At 33.3% G+C, this 19,958-nt stretch overlaps 1 protein-coding gene and 1 non-coding gene across 7 annotated transcripts in view; one reads left to right on the top strand and one right to left on the bottom strand.

The window, feature by feature from the left end:
* The window catches only part of TAFA2 (TAFA chemokine like family member 2), a 551,862-nt gene that overhangs the window by 480,484 nt on the left and 51,420 nt on the right, over nucleotides 1-19,958 (top strand). The window lies entirely within an intron of this gene.
* On the bottom strand, nucleotides 15,115-15,194 carry LOC141545262 (small nucleolar RNA SNORD19B). Its single transcript, XR_012482946.1, has one exon. It is a non-coding gene; the product is annotated as a small nucleolar RNA SNORD19B (small nucleolar RNA).

Below are 19,958 nucleotides of genomic sequence, written 5' to 3' on the forward strand. Positions count from 1 at the left end.
TATCTCATTTGATTTTCCTATATATGAATTTCCTCTTTTGGCTAAGGTCAAGGAAAGTTTAATTTCTGTCTTTGTATTTCCATAGTCAAGCACAGCATTAGTACTTGTTGATTGATGGACCAATAGCCACTAAAATTTTTTACTATCATTAAGAAAACTTCATAGATCATCCTCATAATGCTTTGTTATACTCATGATGTGTTAACAATCTAATGATCGGCCTGGAGAAGGATAAGAGCTGGAGGAGATTCAGAGCCAGATTTCAAGAAGAAAGACTCTGCATTGCATCAGGCTTGACGGGGCTCTCTGCAAGAAAGGAAGTCACTTCTAAGGACAAGAGTTAACAGCAACTACCTGGAGACAACGGTTCACTACAGGAAGAAGAATCTGTCAGAGAGATTTGAGTAGACACAGCAGATCTCTTCCCAGAGAGCGATCCGGCAGCTTCTAGAGACGACAGCTCGTTACAATTGTAACACTCTCTTATTTATCCATTATTTTCTGTGTTTATAGTTTGCCTACCAAAATCAAACTGTGGGTTGGGGTATTGTTTTCCCCTTTTATTCCATCTATATTGCTAGGTACTATGGTATTAGATGCTCACTAATCTTTATTTGGAAATTAACTATTGTAAAAATTCAGAATAGTCAACAAGTAATAAAGCTTTCATTAGGTAGTTATTGTGTCACAGGGATTTTGCTAAGAGCCAGGAATACCAATACACATCAGAAAGATCATTCCTGAACTCAAAAAGCTTACATTCTAATGAAGAAAGATAATACATAAAAGGCATGGAAGAAAAAGTCTGGAAAGTAAAGACTGGAACATGGAAATCAGTGAAGATTTTTAAAAAAAAATTTAAATAGTATTTTTCCCCAATACATGAAAATATAGTTTTCAGTATTCACTTTTGTCAAAACCTTGTGTTTCAAATTTTTCTTCCTCTCTTCTCCTTAGCCCTTTCTTCAAGACAGCATGCAGTTCTTCTAAGTATATTTCTGTATTTGTCATGTTATACCAGAAAAGTCAGATCACAGGGGAAAAATACAGGAAATAAGAAAAAAAGCAACAAGCAAACAAACACCAAAACAAAGGTGAAAATACTATGCTTTGATTCACATTCAGTTTCCATAGTTCTCTCTGGATGGAGATGGTGCTTTCTATCTATCACAAGTGTATTGGAATTGCCTTGAATCATCATACTATTGAAAAGAGCTAAGTCCATCACAGTTGATCATTGCATAATCTTCTTATTACTGTGTACAATGTTCTCTTGGTTAAAGCAGTGAAGATATTGTTCTCCTGACTCCTCAACTGAGAGGTTCAGGGAGGAAATAATAAATTAGAAGAAGGGGCCACAAGTTAAGAGAAAAATCCAAGGAGGAACAAAATTCCCATAGTGCAGAGAATCAGGAGAAGAGCCCAGAGAGGAATAAAGATATGGGAATGGTGATTCTGCTAAAGACCAGAGGGTAGGAATGTTACTATCTATCTATCCACTCTGAACCATACATATTAGAGATGGGTATTATATTTTTGTAATCAAATTCCTGAATTTTGAAAAATTGACTTAACCCTGAAATAAATTCCTAAATAACCCAAATTCAATGTCTTGTCAGTAGCACTTCTTAGCTTTATGACTGAGAAACATTACTTTTCTCTAAGTTTAAATACTTATCCAAGTTTCATTGGAAAGAGGTAACACATATCTTGCCTTATTAAGTTTATGGGGCAAAGATTTTTATCATTTAAAATAGTAACTCCCATTGATACACATGCCTTTTTGAGAGGAGGCACAAGGCTTTTTTTAAGGAACCTTTGATTATAAAATTTCTTTATATATATATATATATATATATATATATATATATATATATATATATATATATATATATATATATATATGTAAGCAAAGAGAAAGAATGTATTTTTTGGCTTGCACTTTTATATTCTTTTAATCAACAGAGTCATATAAAATGTAGGGTTTTTCAAATAGCTGCTGTAGCCACAAGATTAAGAATACTTCTCTATACATCATGGATATCAGAACTGTGTTTGTTGTTTCAGTCACATCTGCAAATGCCTATTATGGGCATTATAGTCACCATTATTTATATAATTTTAGATAATAAGGGAAAATTGTATAGTTAATAATGTGACATTTTAAGAAGTTTGCTTAGAAGGGGTTAAAAACTTCATTTCTTAGATGGATATAACATCTCTTTGATATGGATGCTCTCTCTAATGGTTTGTTGTTGCTATGCAGTCTTATCTCTGCCTGGCTGCATTATTTGGTTTTCTTGGCAAAAGTAGTTTGTCATTTCCTTTTCCAGTGAATTAAGAGAAAACAGGGTTAAACGACTTTACCATGGTCACCCAGCTAGTAAGTGTGTAAAGTCAGCTTTGAAGTTAGGAATAAGAGTCTTTCTGATTCCAGGCTTGGTACTCTACCCACAAAGATACCCAGATGTCTCAAAAATGAGCACTTTTAAAATACTGATGGAGTGTGGGAGTTGAACCCTCAAAACATATTGAGGTTTGGTGCTAGTGTCATGAGGCATCTTAAAAGAATTTGTAGGCTTAGATCTCCAAATTGAGAGGCAAAGATTTTATTACACTGATGGCAGTGGACTAATTTCTAAACGAGAGTTGCGATTAACAAGGGAAAGATGAGATCTGAGTTGTCCAGGGGAACTCAAAATTAATAAGGGGGAATTTGTCATTCAAAGGGGAAAGACACCAAAAGGTGAACTAAATTCCTGATGGACTAATCATTGTGATGCTCACTAAGTGGACTAAGTTCTTAATAGGAATTAGCAAAGATGTAGAATATTAGTAGATTCTTTTATAGGAGAAAAATGTCTGTGGGATCATGATAAATTTTTTTAATGTGAGGAATTTGAATTCAACAAGGGCCCCCTGCAACAAAGACCGACTTAAATTCCACTTAAATCAACAAAAACTTATTCTGTTGATGTCCCTCCCTATGGTTCACCTGACTACCAAGGAACAGGGGTCCTTTTGCTGGAGTCTTATTCACCCTCTCTCTCTCACGTTCTTTCTCTCATTATATGTATATATACACACATGGACATATGCTTATCTGTCTTTATTATATAAGTAAAAATATATTATATATAGTGTATGTATAATACATATATATATATGTATATATATATACACACTCTAGGTATTATTGTTCATTTGTTTCTAAGTCTTTGTGACTTCATTTGGGGTTTTCTTGGCAAAAATACTTGGGTAATTTGCCCTTTTTTGAGTTCATTTTACATATGAGAAAACTGAGACAAACAGGATTTAAGAGTTTATCCAGTATCACACAGCTAGTAAGTATCTGAGCTCAGAAACATGAGTCTTCTAGCTTCATAATTTATCCATTGAATCATCCAGCTGTGCAACTCCCTTTTCTCAATCGTAGGGTTTGTAATTCATCTATATCCTTTCATCCTGGAGTATTTTTGATTCTTAACATAAATCCTCCAGACGGCCCATTCAATGTGCTCAGGTCCTTTTCCCAGGTCAATTCTTATTGCAAGAGTGCTAGTGCAGGACATCTATCAATTATTTCTCATTCTTTGTACATAACTAGGTCACCTGCTCTTCTGATCATATATCTCTTGGATGGTATATCCTGTGCCACTTCTTACACATAATTAATCACTGATAATGTGTTACAGTCTATTTATTCCTCCATTAGTTTCTCCAATTTTCTTTGGATAACTCAGTATCATATAACATCTCTAGAAGAGTACTGGTATTAAAAATGTGGAGATGTTTGATTTTGAAGTCATTGAAAATACATACAATTTCCCAAATATAATCCATCCTACTTTGTTATTTCCAAACAATTCAATTTAATTATTAAAGAAGTAATTATTAAGTGCTCATTTTATAGGAAGGGATGTGATGTAAAAAATGAAACAAAACTAGTCTTTGTCCTAAAGGAACTTCTATGAGGGTAGAAGAGTGTAGACAGCATACATACAGAAAAGAAGATATTAAATGTATTCAAAAGAATTACAAAGTAACTTTAATGAAAATAGGACAAAGAACATTAGAGTAAAAGGTAGTGACAAGTTACATTTGTACTGAATCTTGAAGAGATTAGAACTTTGTCTAAGTGTTAGTAGTAAGGAGGGAAAGCATTTTGGGAAAGAAGGATGGATTGTGCAAATATGTAAAGTTGAGAGATAATATGTTATGGTGTATCAGATCTGAGAATCAATCTAGCCCAACTACCTCATTTTAGAGATTAAAAAGTTGAGGCTTGGGGCGTTTGTGATACAAACATACACACACATCTTTTCTTTGTGTTCATGTACACACACATACACACACACACACACACACACATATATATATATGTATATATATATATATATATATATATATATATATATATATACACACATATACACACACAGAATATCTCTATATGGCTGCATAGGCAGCAATATTTATAGATACTTATTTTTCTATGTATTTCTTATTCTTTACCTTTTTTTTTTTTGGTGTAAGTGGGTGTTTTCTCTTTCTTTTCCACTATTGACTATGACATTGAGCATCAGAGTCAGTTCAAGAGAATTCTATGTACAGTTAAAAGCATAGAGAATTAAGAGATAACAAGTCCTGGAAAGAAGGATATGATCATTAGTGGAATTCTACTAGGAAATAAAGGGCAGTAAGGTGGCACAGGAAATAGAGCTCAGGATCTGGAATCAGGAACACCTGAGTTCAAATGTGCCAGCTGACACTTATCAGGGGTGTGATCCTGGGCAAATCACCTAATTCCATTTGCCTGAGTTTTTTTTTTTTTTCCTTCTGTAAAATGAACTGGAGAAGGTAATAGCAAACCAGTCCAATATCTTTACAAAAGAAAACTCCATTTGGAGTCATAAATAATAGGACATAGCCAAAATAATTGAACAGTAACTAGGACAAAAAGAAAGTTGTGACTCTGCAATAGTGAATATCTCTTATACGTTCTTTTAACATATGACTCACTGAGAGAATACTTAAAGCTTATTCCCTCTCTCCTCAATGCTCTATGCATTTATGAGAGAATACATTCCAGATTTGTTGGGAGGTAAATGTTGTAATGCTTACTATTGTTATCTTAGCAAATGTGTTTTACTTGTGTCTACTGACTAATTCTTATTGGGAAGTCTGCCAATGGGCACTAGTAAGTTATAGTAGAAGGAGTATGGGTCTACATGTAATACTTTTAAATGTGAGATTAATCACTCCCCTGGAGACTCATATTGTAAACCTCCGAATGCTGAATTGGAGAGAAGCCCAGAGAGGGTGCATATTTGTAGGGACTCACTCATGAGATTGTCTAACCGGTAATCTCTTTTTTTTTGATTCTCTAGTACTATAGGGATTCACTGGAAAAAAAAGTGCTTTTTTTCTGCTTTTGTTTCAGAATGCAATTAGACAGTTTTCTGGTGTGTCTCATAAGTCAAGCCAGTTTCTTTGAGATAAATTCTGCATAGTAAAATATTTACACACTAATATCTGTTCTATTATTGTATTACTATGCTCATGATAGATATGAAAGCTAATATGAATAGTATGGATTTTGCATCTTTGGAATACTGTTTGTCTAGCAATTCATCTAGAGCACTTTGTGGGAACTTGTCCATATCCATTAAAAAAAGAAAGAAACAAACCAAAGAAATGAAAGCAAACAACAAACTTTTGACAGACCTTGCCTCACTGTGGCATGATTCTGAATAGCTTCTGGATTGCAGATGAACAGAAAGGTTTGCCTCATGGCAAACAAAACACAAACAATAAACTTCAAGTGTTTAGTTAATTGTTTTGGGGGTGCCTTATTTCTCTTTGAGATTATCTGAGGTTTTTTTTTAATTTCTCTTTAAGCTAATCTTTTTGTCCTAGTATCTGTTTAGACACTTTGGTTATTTTATTTAATAGGGATCCCTTAAGGAAATTTTGAATGTTTTGTGTTATATAGAATTTATTGGCAAGTCTTTTGTCCATATCTTTGGCTTGAAAGCCCTGTAGATTATAGAAATCTGGAGGAATTTTCACCCTAAGGATTGACTTCAGTCTGTGCCATGTGTTCAGAGAAGAGAAGCCTTTAGTAGAAGAGGGAGAACATAAGCAATGCTGGACCCAATGGATGTGTATGTCCAAGCATCTGGACAAGGCAGTTTGTTTTTTCTTCTGAAGGATGAATGGATAACTTCTAGTCAACCTCAAACCTAGAAGTAATTTCAAAGAACATAAACTCTGGCAGCAGAAAAAAGAGCTATGGACTCAAAGGAGAGTTATACCTAACAATTCAGAATTTCGTTTCCTGGATATTCCACATTGAGATAAAAGTGTTAAGTAGTTCTGGCCACATTTGTTCCTTACATATGTATCTTACTACTTTTGTACATACTTCTGATCCTGTGTTTTAGGATTGTCATTTTGACAGTCATATGAATGATGGATAGGATGCAAAAGACTGGAAATTTGGGACTTAATTGATATCAATTAGACCAAAACAATAGTCTATTTAAGGAATATCCTTTTTCAAATAAAAAAAAAATTAACTTTTGATTTTGTGTTGTTAAATATGGATATGGATTCAATTCAGTGTGGAGTAATTTTCTTATATAAAGCCAACATTCATAATTGGATGAGCCAACTCACCTTTGTGTGCCTGTGTGTGTGTGTGTGTGTGTGTGTGTGTGTGTGTGTGTGTGTGTTGGGGATCATAAGTGCAGAAAAAACAGATTAAAAAAAAAAAAAGGTATAATTTACTCCTAACTGCCAACACATCTATCTTAATCATCCACTGTTATGTTTGAGCAGTGATTTAAGAGAGAATTTAATTTGATTTTGTCTGTTACTCAGTAATAGGAGTAAAGCACCTACATTTAAATAATTTGACATCTATAACCCAGAGTGATAAATGTTAGAAAACTCATAGTAGATGGCTAATATTTCAACAATATATTATGTCTCCATGAAGGAATAAGTGGAAATTGTCACTTTGTGAAGTTGGTTTTAATGTCATAGTGGAATGAGTACTGTAGATCAAGACCACAGAAAACTTTGCCAATAATTAGCTTTTTGACTTTGAGCATGTCAGAGAACTTAACGGATCTAATTTTCCTCATCTACAAAGCAAGAGAATGGGATTAAACACATTCTGTACTTCCTTAATTCTGATCTCTAATAATTTTGCAATTTTGGACATCTTAAAAAACAAAACAAAACAAAAACTCTCCAGATTTTAAATATTTGATGGGTTTTGTTGTTGTTTTAAAAGAAGGCATGGTATGCATTTATGTGAAAAAATGAAAACAAAATGCAATGTAAAATAAAGGAAATGGTTTTTTGTCATTTTCTTCCTAAAATCCTTAAGACAGTTCTATGATAACTCAAAAATAAAACTTATTTCAGCCATATAGTTATCAGTTATCACATGGACTTATGATTTCATTGATAGAGAAGTCCTTAATTAGGAAACATTATACTAATTTAGGATAATATTTTTTTCTGCAATATTTAGAGTACCATCTACAGAATTGAATGATTTAGTTATTTGATACAGAGTGACAGTGTGTTTTAAAGTCAGTAGTGCTGAAACCAGGGCTTCTTGACTTGAGGTTGGCTGTCTTTCTACTACATTCTAAATACAATTTGAATCCTTTCAGTTTTACTTGACATATGGTGTAGTATGAAAAATAAGAGTATTATCAGTCTTATAAAGTCACCACTTAGTGAGTTTTATTTTTCAAATATTTCAAATCCAGATGAATATTATTGCCCCTAAACTCCAAATTGTTTTATGAAAAAAAGCCAAAGATGAACATATTCCAAATCATTCTTGTGTGTTACTGTGGCCAATAACATTCAGAAAGCTTTTGTTATATTTTTTTATGTCCCAGGAACTATAATTGTCAAGTCATTGGGAAAATATATCTTGGGTCTTTACTGTTTCTTACATAAAACATTATAGGATGAATGTTAGTATTGTGTGTAGTATCCAAAGCTTTGGACTAGGAGTTATGAAAATTTGCATGCTCTCACAGATATTTGCTACCTCTATTATCTTTTGTGAAGTTACCACCATTCTAGGCTTCAGTTTTCTCAACTTCATTTTCAGTATTGTTATTTGCTCTTGCAGAGGACCTATAGCAGTCATTTCATGGATTTGGCATCAAGATCTAATGAGGTGATGTGTGTAAAGTACTTTGCAAGCATCTAAAATGCTATATATAAACATTAGGTATAACTAATATTATTGAACAAATTTTTTCAAAATTTCAGATATAGACTTGGATAAGAAATTCATGAAAATCTACTGGTAATAGTTTTTACAACGAGGTCTTATCTTACTTAATTCACCATTTTCCTATCTACATCTCTCTATTTCTCTGTATCTCTCTGTCTCTCTGTCTGTCTGTCTTTCTCTCTCTGCATTCATTCTCTTTTCAAATGGAGCCTTATCCCAGGTAGGATCTATTTCACTTTTTTTTTTTGGTATCTCCATCACTTAGAACACTATTTGGCACATAATAAATATTTTTTGATTTTTAATTGTCAAAATGTTTTATTATCACTTTTTGTTTCTACTTGTAGATATTTCCTTAATATCTTATTGTTGTTTGTTCATTTTAATCATATCTGACTCTTAATGATCCAATTTGGAATTTTCTTGGCAAAGATATTGTGGTGGTTTCTTCCTTCTCCAACTCATATCTTTAACATAGCCCTCATAAGATATTCTTTTGTAAAAACAATAGCAACAAAATTATTTAAAACTAATCTACACAGGGATTGCATCTGATAAGAGTATAAATGTTCTTTATCGATAGGTTCCTCACTGCCTTCTACTGCTTCATCCCCCTGTTTGACAAGGAAAGATTCACTTCATCATGGTTCTCTGAAGTTGAGTTTAGTCACTACCATTTACCCAATTCTGGCTACCTATAGTATTTTTTTTCTTTTTTTCTTGATTCTACTTCCTTTGTGTCATTATTAGATAATGCCACAGGTTTCTCTGTGGCTATGGGACATTATTGTTCTCACAATGAAAGCTATATTCACAAGATCTTTTGACTCAAGGCACAATTCTTTTATTCATATTTCATGGAAAAGGAGTAGGTGGGTATTGCTTCATTAGATTACTTGGTATGATTTGTTACTTCTTTTAGATGAATATTATCCTCTTAAATTCAACACAAATATAGCTCTGGGGTCCTGTTAATATAGTTCTCTGCACAGTTCCCATCATATTGGCATCCTCAGAAAACAAAAATAACAAATAAAAAAGAAGTATTACCAGCCATATTGGGCACTCTCAGGTTCTATCATCATCAGAATCTTAGCAAATACAAAAGGGATTATTAAACCAAAAAATGTGCTCAGTATAAATTAGGGCAAGCTAAAACCTGAAAATGCTATCACATTTTGTGGTGGGGTAATTAAATTAGATATTTTCATGCTTGCGACCTGAAGCAAGATGTTATTGCATCTCATTGGTATGGAATGTTTGTTTTGGTTATTCTCAGGGACTGCTTTTTAGACTTGTCAATTGTTAATGTGTTTTGACACAAAGTAATTTCCTTTTGATTGGTGGTTAACTGTTAAAGTTTCAAAATTCATTTCACCTTCTTTCTGTCTATTTTATTTCAAGAAAATATCCCCTTTATTATTTTAATGATTTCAGTGACTAGCTATAAAATAAATTCTGCCTTGCTGTTTCTAACCTAAGCATCAATTAATATAAAACTTATAGTAAGTATTTCTATATATAAGCCAGGGTTAAAAGGAAATTCTTCTTCTTCTCCTTCTCCTTCTCCTCCTCCTCCTCCTCTTCCTTCTTCTTCTTCTTCTTCTTCTTCTTCTTCTTCTTCTTCTTCTTCTTCTTCTTCTTCTTCTTCTTCTTCTTCTTCTTCTTCTTCTTCTTCTTCTTCTTTTCTTCTTTCTTCTTTCCATCCCCATCCTTCTCTTCTTATTCTTCTTTTTGTTCTCTCTATATATTCTTTTTCTTCCCACTCCTCCTCTTTTCTTCTTTTTCTTTCTCCTCTCCCTTCTTCATCTTTTTTCTTCCCCTTCCTCTTCCTTTCTTCTTTTTCCTGCTCCTCCTCTTCTTTCTTTTTCTTCTCTTCCTTTTTTATACCACATTACATAAGTTAATTATTCTATATTTGTTAAATCACACCTCATACCTCTCTCATCTCATCTCACATTATTTTTCTAAAATACCATGCTACCTACAATATCATTTGTCTCATTGCCTTTTGTTGGTTATTTCTAATGTATAAATTGCTCTTGATCATAGCATAAGTTCTTCAAAGGTGGGGTTTTATTTACATTTTTAATCTTACTTAGTAATTAGAACCTTTTATGATCATAAATGTGCTCAATAATATCTCTTATGCCATGTCTTTAGTGCAGACCATCTAACACTGTATAACTCCTTGCTTTTTAAAGCAGGTTTTATTTACATTTTTAATCTTACTTAATTAACACCTTTTATGATCATAAATGTGCTCAATAATATTTCTGATGCCATGTCTTTAGTGCAGACCATCTAACACTGTATAACTCCCTGCTTTTTTTTCCTTCAATATGAAATGTTCATTATCCTTTAAGTTCCCTACAATTTTGGTTCTTTTGCAATTTATTTATTTATTTATTTTTGCTGAGGCAATTATGTTTAAGTGACTTGCCCAGGATCACACAGTCAGGAAGTGTTAAGTGTCTGAAACCAGATTTGAACTCAGGTCTTCCTAACTTCAGGACTGGTATTCTATCCACTACACCAACTTGCTGACCCTTCTTTGCAATTTTTGTATCACAAGATTCTCAATCATAGAGAATTACTGGGAAATTTTAAGTAGAAAATAGGGGACTTTTTTGAGGAGTATGAGGGATATGTAATGTCTAAGAAGAAGCTTGTTATCATGAAAAAAGCTGTCATTTTCCAAATAAAATTATTCTGCTATCCAAATTCATTGCCTGGGTCAATCTTATCCCCTCACTGAAAGGCTAGAAAGTCCTGACTTGGACATGTATATACTAATATTGATTTCATTATAATTTAAGAAGAAGATTCAAAGTTTTTAGATTTAAAATCCCAGAATGATATTTCTTTTCAATCCAATATTGCTCTTAATGTTTCTAGGGAAAATCTTGAACAATTATTCTTTTCTAAGTTCCTTTGGACAGGTGCTAAGGGAGGCTTCTTAACTGAAAGGATTTAAGATTCCTGAAATTAAAGACAAGAAAACAAGGAAGATATATCACAAGCCAGAATTTCTTTGGCTATGGCCATTTTCTTGAGAGATATGCTTATATTTATCTATTCTTATTGACGTATATTTGAAGGTATAATTTATCATTTGTTTGCTTCATTAATAGTGAATTAGATGCTCATGTAAATTGCTTGTTAAAGACTGATGATTTTTGAAAGGGAAATGTGACTTATAAAAACTTCAAGGACGTATTTTCCCATTGGTATTTTACTAGTGCTTCCACCTTGTGGGAAACATTGGAATTCTGACTTGAACACTGACTATTAGGGCTCAAAATGGTAATTAATTATGGCGATCAGTATTTTAACCCTGAATCACTGAACATACATTTGGAATACTATATTATTTAAGAGACTTTTTGGTGTTTTTGTTTTTTCTTGTGATTGTGAAATCTACTGCCAGTGCTTCTGAGATTGGTCATTGAGTGAACTGGTGCTGGATGTTTTTTTCTTCATATATATTCATATTCTCACATATTTAAATAGATCTGTGAGCTCATTGATAAAGCATTCCCATGAGTTGGGATGAAGGCATCATGCTAGAGTCTTCCTTATTTTTCCCTGACTTGATGAAGATACTAAAGTCTTCTTATTAAAATCTACATAGTTTTGATTATATCCATAATCTTTTTTTTTTACTTTTTATGAGTCATAAGTGTCATTTTCTTCTCCAAAAAATCCATAAGAAATAATATTTATTTCAAAAGATCCATGGTTTTATTTTGGTGATAACTCTTTTTTCTAATACAGATCACACAATCTCTAGATTAAGAACTCATCATCTTTTATTATTTATCATTATATAATTTCATTACTATATAAGTGGCTTCCTAATTGGTTTCCTAACATCTGGTCTCTTTATTTTTTCTAATCCATATTCCACTGAATAACCAAATTTGTTGCCTATCAATTGCCAAGTTACTGGTCAAACCATGGCATAGAAATGTAATAGAATATTACTCTGTAATAAGATATAATAACTGAAGAATTTAGGGAAACAGGAAAATTTAAATGAACTGATGTGAAAAGAAGATTTTACAAAATGATCTTAACATTGAAAAATTTCAAAGTTCGATCAATTTAGTTAAAAAGTGATTGTGAAGCATGCCACCTGCCTTTTGGCATGTTAGTGGTGCCTTAGGAATGCATAATAAGTTATATTTTCAAGTATAAGCAATGTTTTTGAATTGTTTCCTTTGTGAAGTCTATTTCTTACAAGGGGAGGTTGTATTGGGAGAAAATAAGTGAAAGGTGACAATTCTGTAGTGAGAAAAGAACAATAACAAGACATTCAAATAATCAAAGATCTTAAATGAAAGTGTATGGAATATTGCAAAGACAAATTATTGATTTGTTTGATTACTAGCCATTACTATCTTTTTTTTTTTTCAGAGGCAATTGGGAGTAAGTGACTTGCTCAGGGTCACACAACTAGGAAGTGTTAAGTGTATGAGGTCAGATTTGAACTCAGGTTCTCCTGACTTCATGGCTGGTGCTCTATCCACTGCACCACCTGGCTACTCCACCATTACTATCTTTTAATCAGATTTTTATTTATTTTTTAAACTTTTTTTTTTATTAATTTAATAATTATAACTTTTTTTTGACAGTACATATGCATGGGTAATTTTTTTTTTTACAACATTATCCCTTGCACTCACTTCTGTTCCAAATTTTCCCCTCCTTCCCTCTACACCCTCCCCTAGATGGCAGGCAGTCCCATACATATTAAATGTGTTATAGTATATCCTAGATACAATATATGTGTGCAGAACCGAATTTCTTGTTGCACAGGAAGAATTGGATTCAGAAGGTAAAAATAACCTGGGAAGAAAAACAAAAATGCAAACAGTTTACACTCATTTCCCATTGTTCCTTCTCTGGGTGTAGCTATTAATCAGATTAAAAAAAATTGATAAAACATCATGAATTGAATGAACTATCCACATTCCTGATATTCTTAACATAGTTTCATTTTATATCCTTCTTAATCTAGCATCATATCAGCATCACTTTCTTAGGAAAGATGTACATCCCTATTTTATTACATTTAGCATGTGGGGACAGGAGGGGGTAATCTATTAGTAACTATGTAGAAGAGTTCAAGGGATTAGTGCCAATGGTCTGCCTCCATCTCTCATTGTTGTTCTGCCAACTAAGCCTTAGCTGTAACTACAGTCGTGGAGAGGGCTTTGACTTCTGTGGAAGTTGAGATAACCTATTTTTAAAAAAATCACTCTTCCTTTTGCCAATGGACTGATTGAATAAAATTAGCCTGTGTAAACCCAGGAGGCTTAAGTCAGATGGCTGAAAACTGTCCAGATCCTAGAGTTTCTACATGGAGTACTCCATCTGTGGTTTTATGTTTTTTACAGATTTTGTGCCCAACTGGGATGAAGCCAATTTGCCATGTTATTCCAACAAACCTTTTCCTGACTCAGTGAAGATAAATCCATCCCACAATCTATTGTTAACAGGGAATTAGAGCCATGGGAATTCTGGGGGCTTAATTTTACTTGGTCATTAGTGAGCTGATCCCTAGAGAATGCTTACATCTTAGTTTTACTTGATTTTTTTCCAAGGGGGGGTGCAAAAGTCTTCTTTCACAGATGGCTATAGCTGGTGGCTGGCAGACAAGCTGATGAATGAGACTTTTTCCCCCAACGGCATCATGCAGTAGAGTACACTTGGCAGGGTGACTATGGCCAACCATTCATTAACTCTGCTTTTAAAGGCTACCAGGGATGTTGTTGGCATACAATGTCACATGAACTCTGCTTACCATCCTTTATCCAATTGGACTAAATAGGTTAATTGCACAGTGGAAATAGTCCTTCAAGCATAGCTGGGCTAACATCTGTGGGATAAACACTTGTCAAGAACTATTCTTGTGATTTCAAAACTGCTTTACAGTGAAGAACAGTAATAACTCATTTGAGTGTGGATTGTTAGGTTTGTTGGTAGAGATTAGAAAGGTGCAAAGTCTCCGTGTTGCTTAGGGCTTCTCTTGGTGCTAGACAAAAATATTTTTTGAAAGATATATTGATGCTAAAATTAATAGTTTCAGATTTACAATAATTCCGTGCCCTTTCCCCAGAACAAAAGGATGATATAGATGAAGAATTCTTTAACCTTTTGGTGTCATAGGTCTCTTTGACAATCTGGTGAAGTCTATGAATTCCTTTTCAGAATAATTTTCTTAATGTTATAAATGAATCATGTGCTATATTTCAGTTAGTAGTAAAGGAAAACAAAGAAGTGTTTTTTCCCTAACAAATTTCATGGAGCCCCTGAAATCTGTCTGTGAATTCTTTGTAGAGCCCAGGTTAAGAAGTCCTGCAATATTCAAGAAATCTATTTAGATTTTAGAGGGCATATAAATTTGGATGTGAAACAACTGCATCTTTATTTTCAGTAACCATTAAATGAAATTTAGCATTTCCTATCATTTAAAAAAACAAACAAACATTTATTTGAGGAAGATTCCATAATCCTTACTGGACTGTTGCTATAGGAGTCCATGACCCAAAAAAGATTTAGGATCTATGGTTACGACCAGGAATCAAGAAAACCTGAATTCAAATCTTTGCTTACATACTTATTATCTTACCCTAGGCAAGTCATTTAATCATTCTTAACCTATTTCTTTACAAGTGAAGAGGGAATAAAAATAGCACCTATTTCACAGTGTTGTTATGATCATTCAATGATTGCATTTCAAATGGATTGAAAAGTTAAAATAAAGCACTTTAGATCTGTTACCTATTATTTTTATAATTTATTATACAGCTGACCAATGCTAAATATAGCTCAAATTTTTTTTTTAATCAGAGTTGGATCTTATAATCTTCACAATTTCATCAAGTTATCAGTGTTCATCACATTTCAACCCAAACAACTAGGCATAGAACTAAAGATCTTGTTAATAACACAAAATGGGTAACCCTTACCAGCCTTATCTTCTCCTTTCCAAACGTTGAGGCTCTAAAAACAATAGTTGGGAGTTCTTTCTTCAAGTAATCTACCCATTTTGCCAAATTTTCTTTTGGTACTAAATCTGGAAGTAGTAAGAAAATTTACATGGTAAAATTTGGCAACCATCAAATAAGATACATGTTTGCTATAAGATTTACACTCACTTAGATTCTGGCCTTGGCATCATCTTTAGATAAAGATTTTATCTCTTCTCCTAAGAGTAACTTAAGACCTGTGTCCCAGGTTAATTTGGGTTCCAAGCATCAGATCCCTGATGGCTACTGCTATTCCTAAGAAATATTTTGATTTATCCAAGCTCTTGGTTTGAAGTGTCAACAAAGAGAATTCACATACCTTCAACAATCATTTATTGATCTCTCCTAAAATGCAATTTTCTAGGTGATAAGGTTAAACTAGACACAGCCATCTTTATTCAGGGAGATAATCTCTTAGGGGAGGGGGGCCGGGAAGGGGAGGAGGAATCAGGTTAACATATATTAAAGTACAAAGTTCTGTAAGCATCAGCATATCAATCACTAAACACTGTTGTGGTGTTGAGTGATATCATCTGTGGCAACTAGAAAAAACAAACATTTGCCTAGGCTGATATAGCTCAAATTAAAGGAAACCATTATATTAATGTATGTTTCCTCGCTTTTGACTCCAGATTCCACTTCCATGTTTTGAGTGGCTTGATTATTTTTCTTCACCAATGGCTCCTTCTTCCATTGTTGAGTTCCTTGGAGTTTCCATTTTTGGGAATGACCCATCTTTAATTCCCTTTGTGGTTGTGCTTCTGATCATGTGGCCCTTGCTACCAACAGTGTCTGGAATATCCTGTCTTCCTTTTGACCCTCTTTCCCTAATATTGAATTACTCTCAGGGCCTTCTAATACCTCCCTGAACTCTGATTTTTCATTCCTTTTCTGTCTTATCTTCTCTCATTATACATTCCTTCTGGTCAAAGACTATCTCTTTTTTGCTTCTATTTGCATTCAAATTTGTCCAATACATGTAAAATGCTTGAAGAATGCTTGTTGCTTACTGATCACCCACCATATTCAGTTCAGAATGTAACTCAGACAACTAGCTGGATTTATAGATATTAACTGTGCTGTAGAGAGACATACGTGGGGTATTGAAGAGAGAGGGAAGATCTTAATTAAAATCCTGGCTTTGGCATTTACTAGCTGGTCAGTGATAAACCTGTTTCAGTTAACTATTAACTATTAATTAGAGATGTATGGTTCAATTCTGGACACTTCCTTCTAGAGGTCTTTCATGATTGCATGATTGTTTCCCTGCTTATATCATTTGGATTTATTTTATATTTTTTATCTACTCATCTTTGAATTTGTTAAAATCTCTACTGTTGAACCTCAGCTACTAGAAAAATCCCAATTCTTTTGTATTTGTATCCACAGAATCTAAAATGGTGTTTGAGACAAACTAGATGGGTAATGAATGCTTGGTGATTGATTGATTTCTTTCAGTGTGAGAAAAGTCCCACACTGATAAAGTTACCCATGTTTTGACTATTGATCTGACCAAGTGTATATCTATATTAAGTTAAATGGTAAAAGTAGAAGCAATTGATAATTTCAGATTTCTTCAAAATTTCAGCACTTTTTTATGATTTTATTTCTCTGAATTCTGATACAAACATTCTAGATGTTCTGAACAGTCAAGAGTTTGGACAAGCAACAATAACAACAGATCCTTACCTGATGACTAATTTTCTTGTGACAAATTTTTTCCAAACTTATCTGGGCTGGTCCATAGATTACAGACCCAAAGTCTCTCACTGGTTAGGCTAACCTGGCAGGATGTGTTTTCTACTGGAAGAAATCTTTAAATCAGCTAGTTATCCAGCATGTATTAAGAGCCTACCATGCATCAGTCATTGTGTTAAGCACTGGAAATATTTTAAAAAGGCATAAAAAACCAACCTTTCCCTTCCCCCAAAATAAAAAAAAATCTAGTCCTTGGTCTCAAGAGCTTACAATTTAATGGGGGGACTTTTGATCTATGTATAAATTGGATTTAAGTGAAGCAGAATTTCGGAAGTACTCAGCCTCATTCTCACTTACAGCATTATCACTTTCCAGTGTTTGGATAAAGGCAAAGTGACTGGTGATGACTCAAAATGCACTAGATGATCCTGTTATCTTTGTCTATCTAAGCTCTAAGCACCCTATAGCACCTCCTTCAACTGCTTTCATAACTCTTGGAACAAATTGTTATCATCTTCCATTCTACCAGGGAATGCTTACAGTTTAGAAGACTATTGCTTATCATTAAAACAAAACATTAATGGAAAAAGATGTCTTTTAAAATTCTTTTTTATTTTTTTCAAATTATGTTAAATCAAAATTTTAACATTTAAAAAAAGTTTTGAGTTACAAATTCTCTTTTTCCTCTCTTCCTTATCCTGAAAGGCCAAGTAATCAGATATGGGTTATGCACATACAATCATGAAAAAAACATTTTCATATTATTCATTTCATGTATCAATAATTAAATTAAAGAAAAATAATGAAAGAAAATGAAAACTAGTATGCTTCAGTCTGTATTCTAACTATATCAGTTCTTTCTCTGGAGGTGGATGGTATGTTTCATCATTAGCTCTTTGGGATTGTCTTGGGTCATTATATTGCTTAGCCATTTACAATTCTTCATATACAATATTGCTGTTATTTTGTACAATGTTTTCTTTAAAAAAGTAATGTTTATTTTAAGCTCAAATTTCCTTGGTTGTATGCAATTTAGATAACTTTCAAGTATGCATTAACCCTTTTTGTTTTGGTGATCATAATACTCTGGTGATATAAATAAATTAATCCACTTTCTAAGACACAAAATCAATTTAGGTATTAGAATATGGCCCCTTTGAATTGAATAAAATACAAGAGCATGCTAATTAGCATAGTAATTTCTTGTATTGCACTTGATTCCTTTGCAACAATATCCAAGTTGTAGAGTTTTGATGAACAAAAATAAAGGAATTAATCTATTCAAAATAACTTGAGTATACATTTTAGACAGGCTTTTCTTCTTTCTGGATCAACAAGCCTTGATGAACTTTAAATGGTTGTCTTGGAAATTCAGAATAGCATTTTAGACTCATTCTTGCTTGTTAGAATTTTATTTTGCTACATCTTAGGGAAATTTTATTTCTCTCTTGTTTCCAATTTCCATATATTCTTTCATTTTGAAATCTCCCCACCCTCATTTCTCCTGCTAATTCTTACCAGTTTCCCAGTGAGTGTTTTTCACTTATGGTTTTGAAAAACAATTTAGGTATGTGTGAAGCATTCATTCTCTCTGTCTATGACTAAATTAAGGCTTCTCACTGCAGCATTTAGAATGAGAACTCCTTGGGTTTGAGGAGCTTAACAATGAAATGATATCTGTTTCTCTTACTCATTTCAATTTTTTTCATTTGATAGCAAATGCTTCTCCAAATTAATAATTATATGTCAAATCTGCATCCACACTTTTATTTATGTACAAGACATATATTTAATAACTTTTAATGCAACATAATTTATAGCACTTTAAAATTTGCTAAGTACTATATATAAAATATGCAAATTCATATATATATGTACATAATTTCACATTATCCTCACAACAACTCAGAGATAAGTTATATCATTATCATCACTTTGAAGATGAGGAAACTGAAATGATTAGGCAATAAGCATTTATTAAGTACCTACTAGGAACCAGATATATGGTTCCATCAGGGATCCAAAAACAGGCAAAGCTGGTGTTTGGTCCCAAGATCACAATCTAATGAAGTAGACAGAGCTAAACAATACATACAGACAGGCCAGACAGAGGCTAAATAGAAAATAATTAATGGAAGAAGATGTTAGACACAAGAAATGTTGGGAAAGGCTCCTTGTAGAAAATAAAATTTTAGTTGAGACTTGAGAGAACTACAGAAACTGGAAAGTGAAGATGAGAGAGCATCTCAGGTATTTGAGGCAGCCAGAAAAAATACCTAGAGCCAAGAAATGAAGTATTTGGCTTTTAAAGTAGTATCACTGGATGGAAGAATACATATGGGGAGGTGTAATGCATAACAGGACTAGAAAAATTGGAGAGGATTGGATTATGAAAGGATTTGAAAACTGATGATTTTGTATTTGATCTAGGGGCAACAGGGAGCCAATGAAGTTTATTGAGTAGGGAGGTGAATTTTGGAACTATGTTATAGGAAAATCATTTTAGTGACAGGCTAGAGAATGGATTATAGTGGGGAGATACTTGAAGCAAGCACACTTACTAGCAGACTGTCATAGTAATCCAATAATGAGGAGATAAGGTTTTATACCAAAGTTTGGTCCTATCAGAGAAGAGAAGGAGACATATTTGAGGGATGTTGCCAAGGTGAAATCATCAGGCCTTAGCAACAGATTGGATGTTGGATTGATACATAGTGAAGAGTTGATTGGACTTTTAAGGGGCTAGGAGAATGATTATTGCCCTCTACAGTAAGAGGGAAACTTGGAGGGTTCCATTTTGGATATGTTGAGTTTAAGATATTTATTGGCTAGCCAGTTCAGGATGTCTGGAGGAAGATAGAAAAATGGGATTCGAGGCCATTCGAGAGAAGGGTGGGTAGGTGTGAGACAATTAAACCCATGAGAGTTTATGATATTGCCAGGTTAAGTAA

Source organism: Sminthopsis crassicaudata, chromosome 5, assembly GCF_048593235.1.
Source record: "Sminthopsis crassicaudata isolate SCR6 chromosome 5, ASM4859323v1, whole genome shotgun sequence".
NCBI lineage: Eukaryota > Metazoa > Chordata > Mammalia > Dasyuromorphia > Dasyuridae > Sminthopsis > Sminthopsis crassicaudata.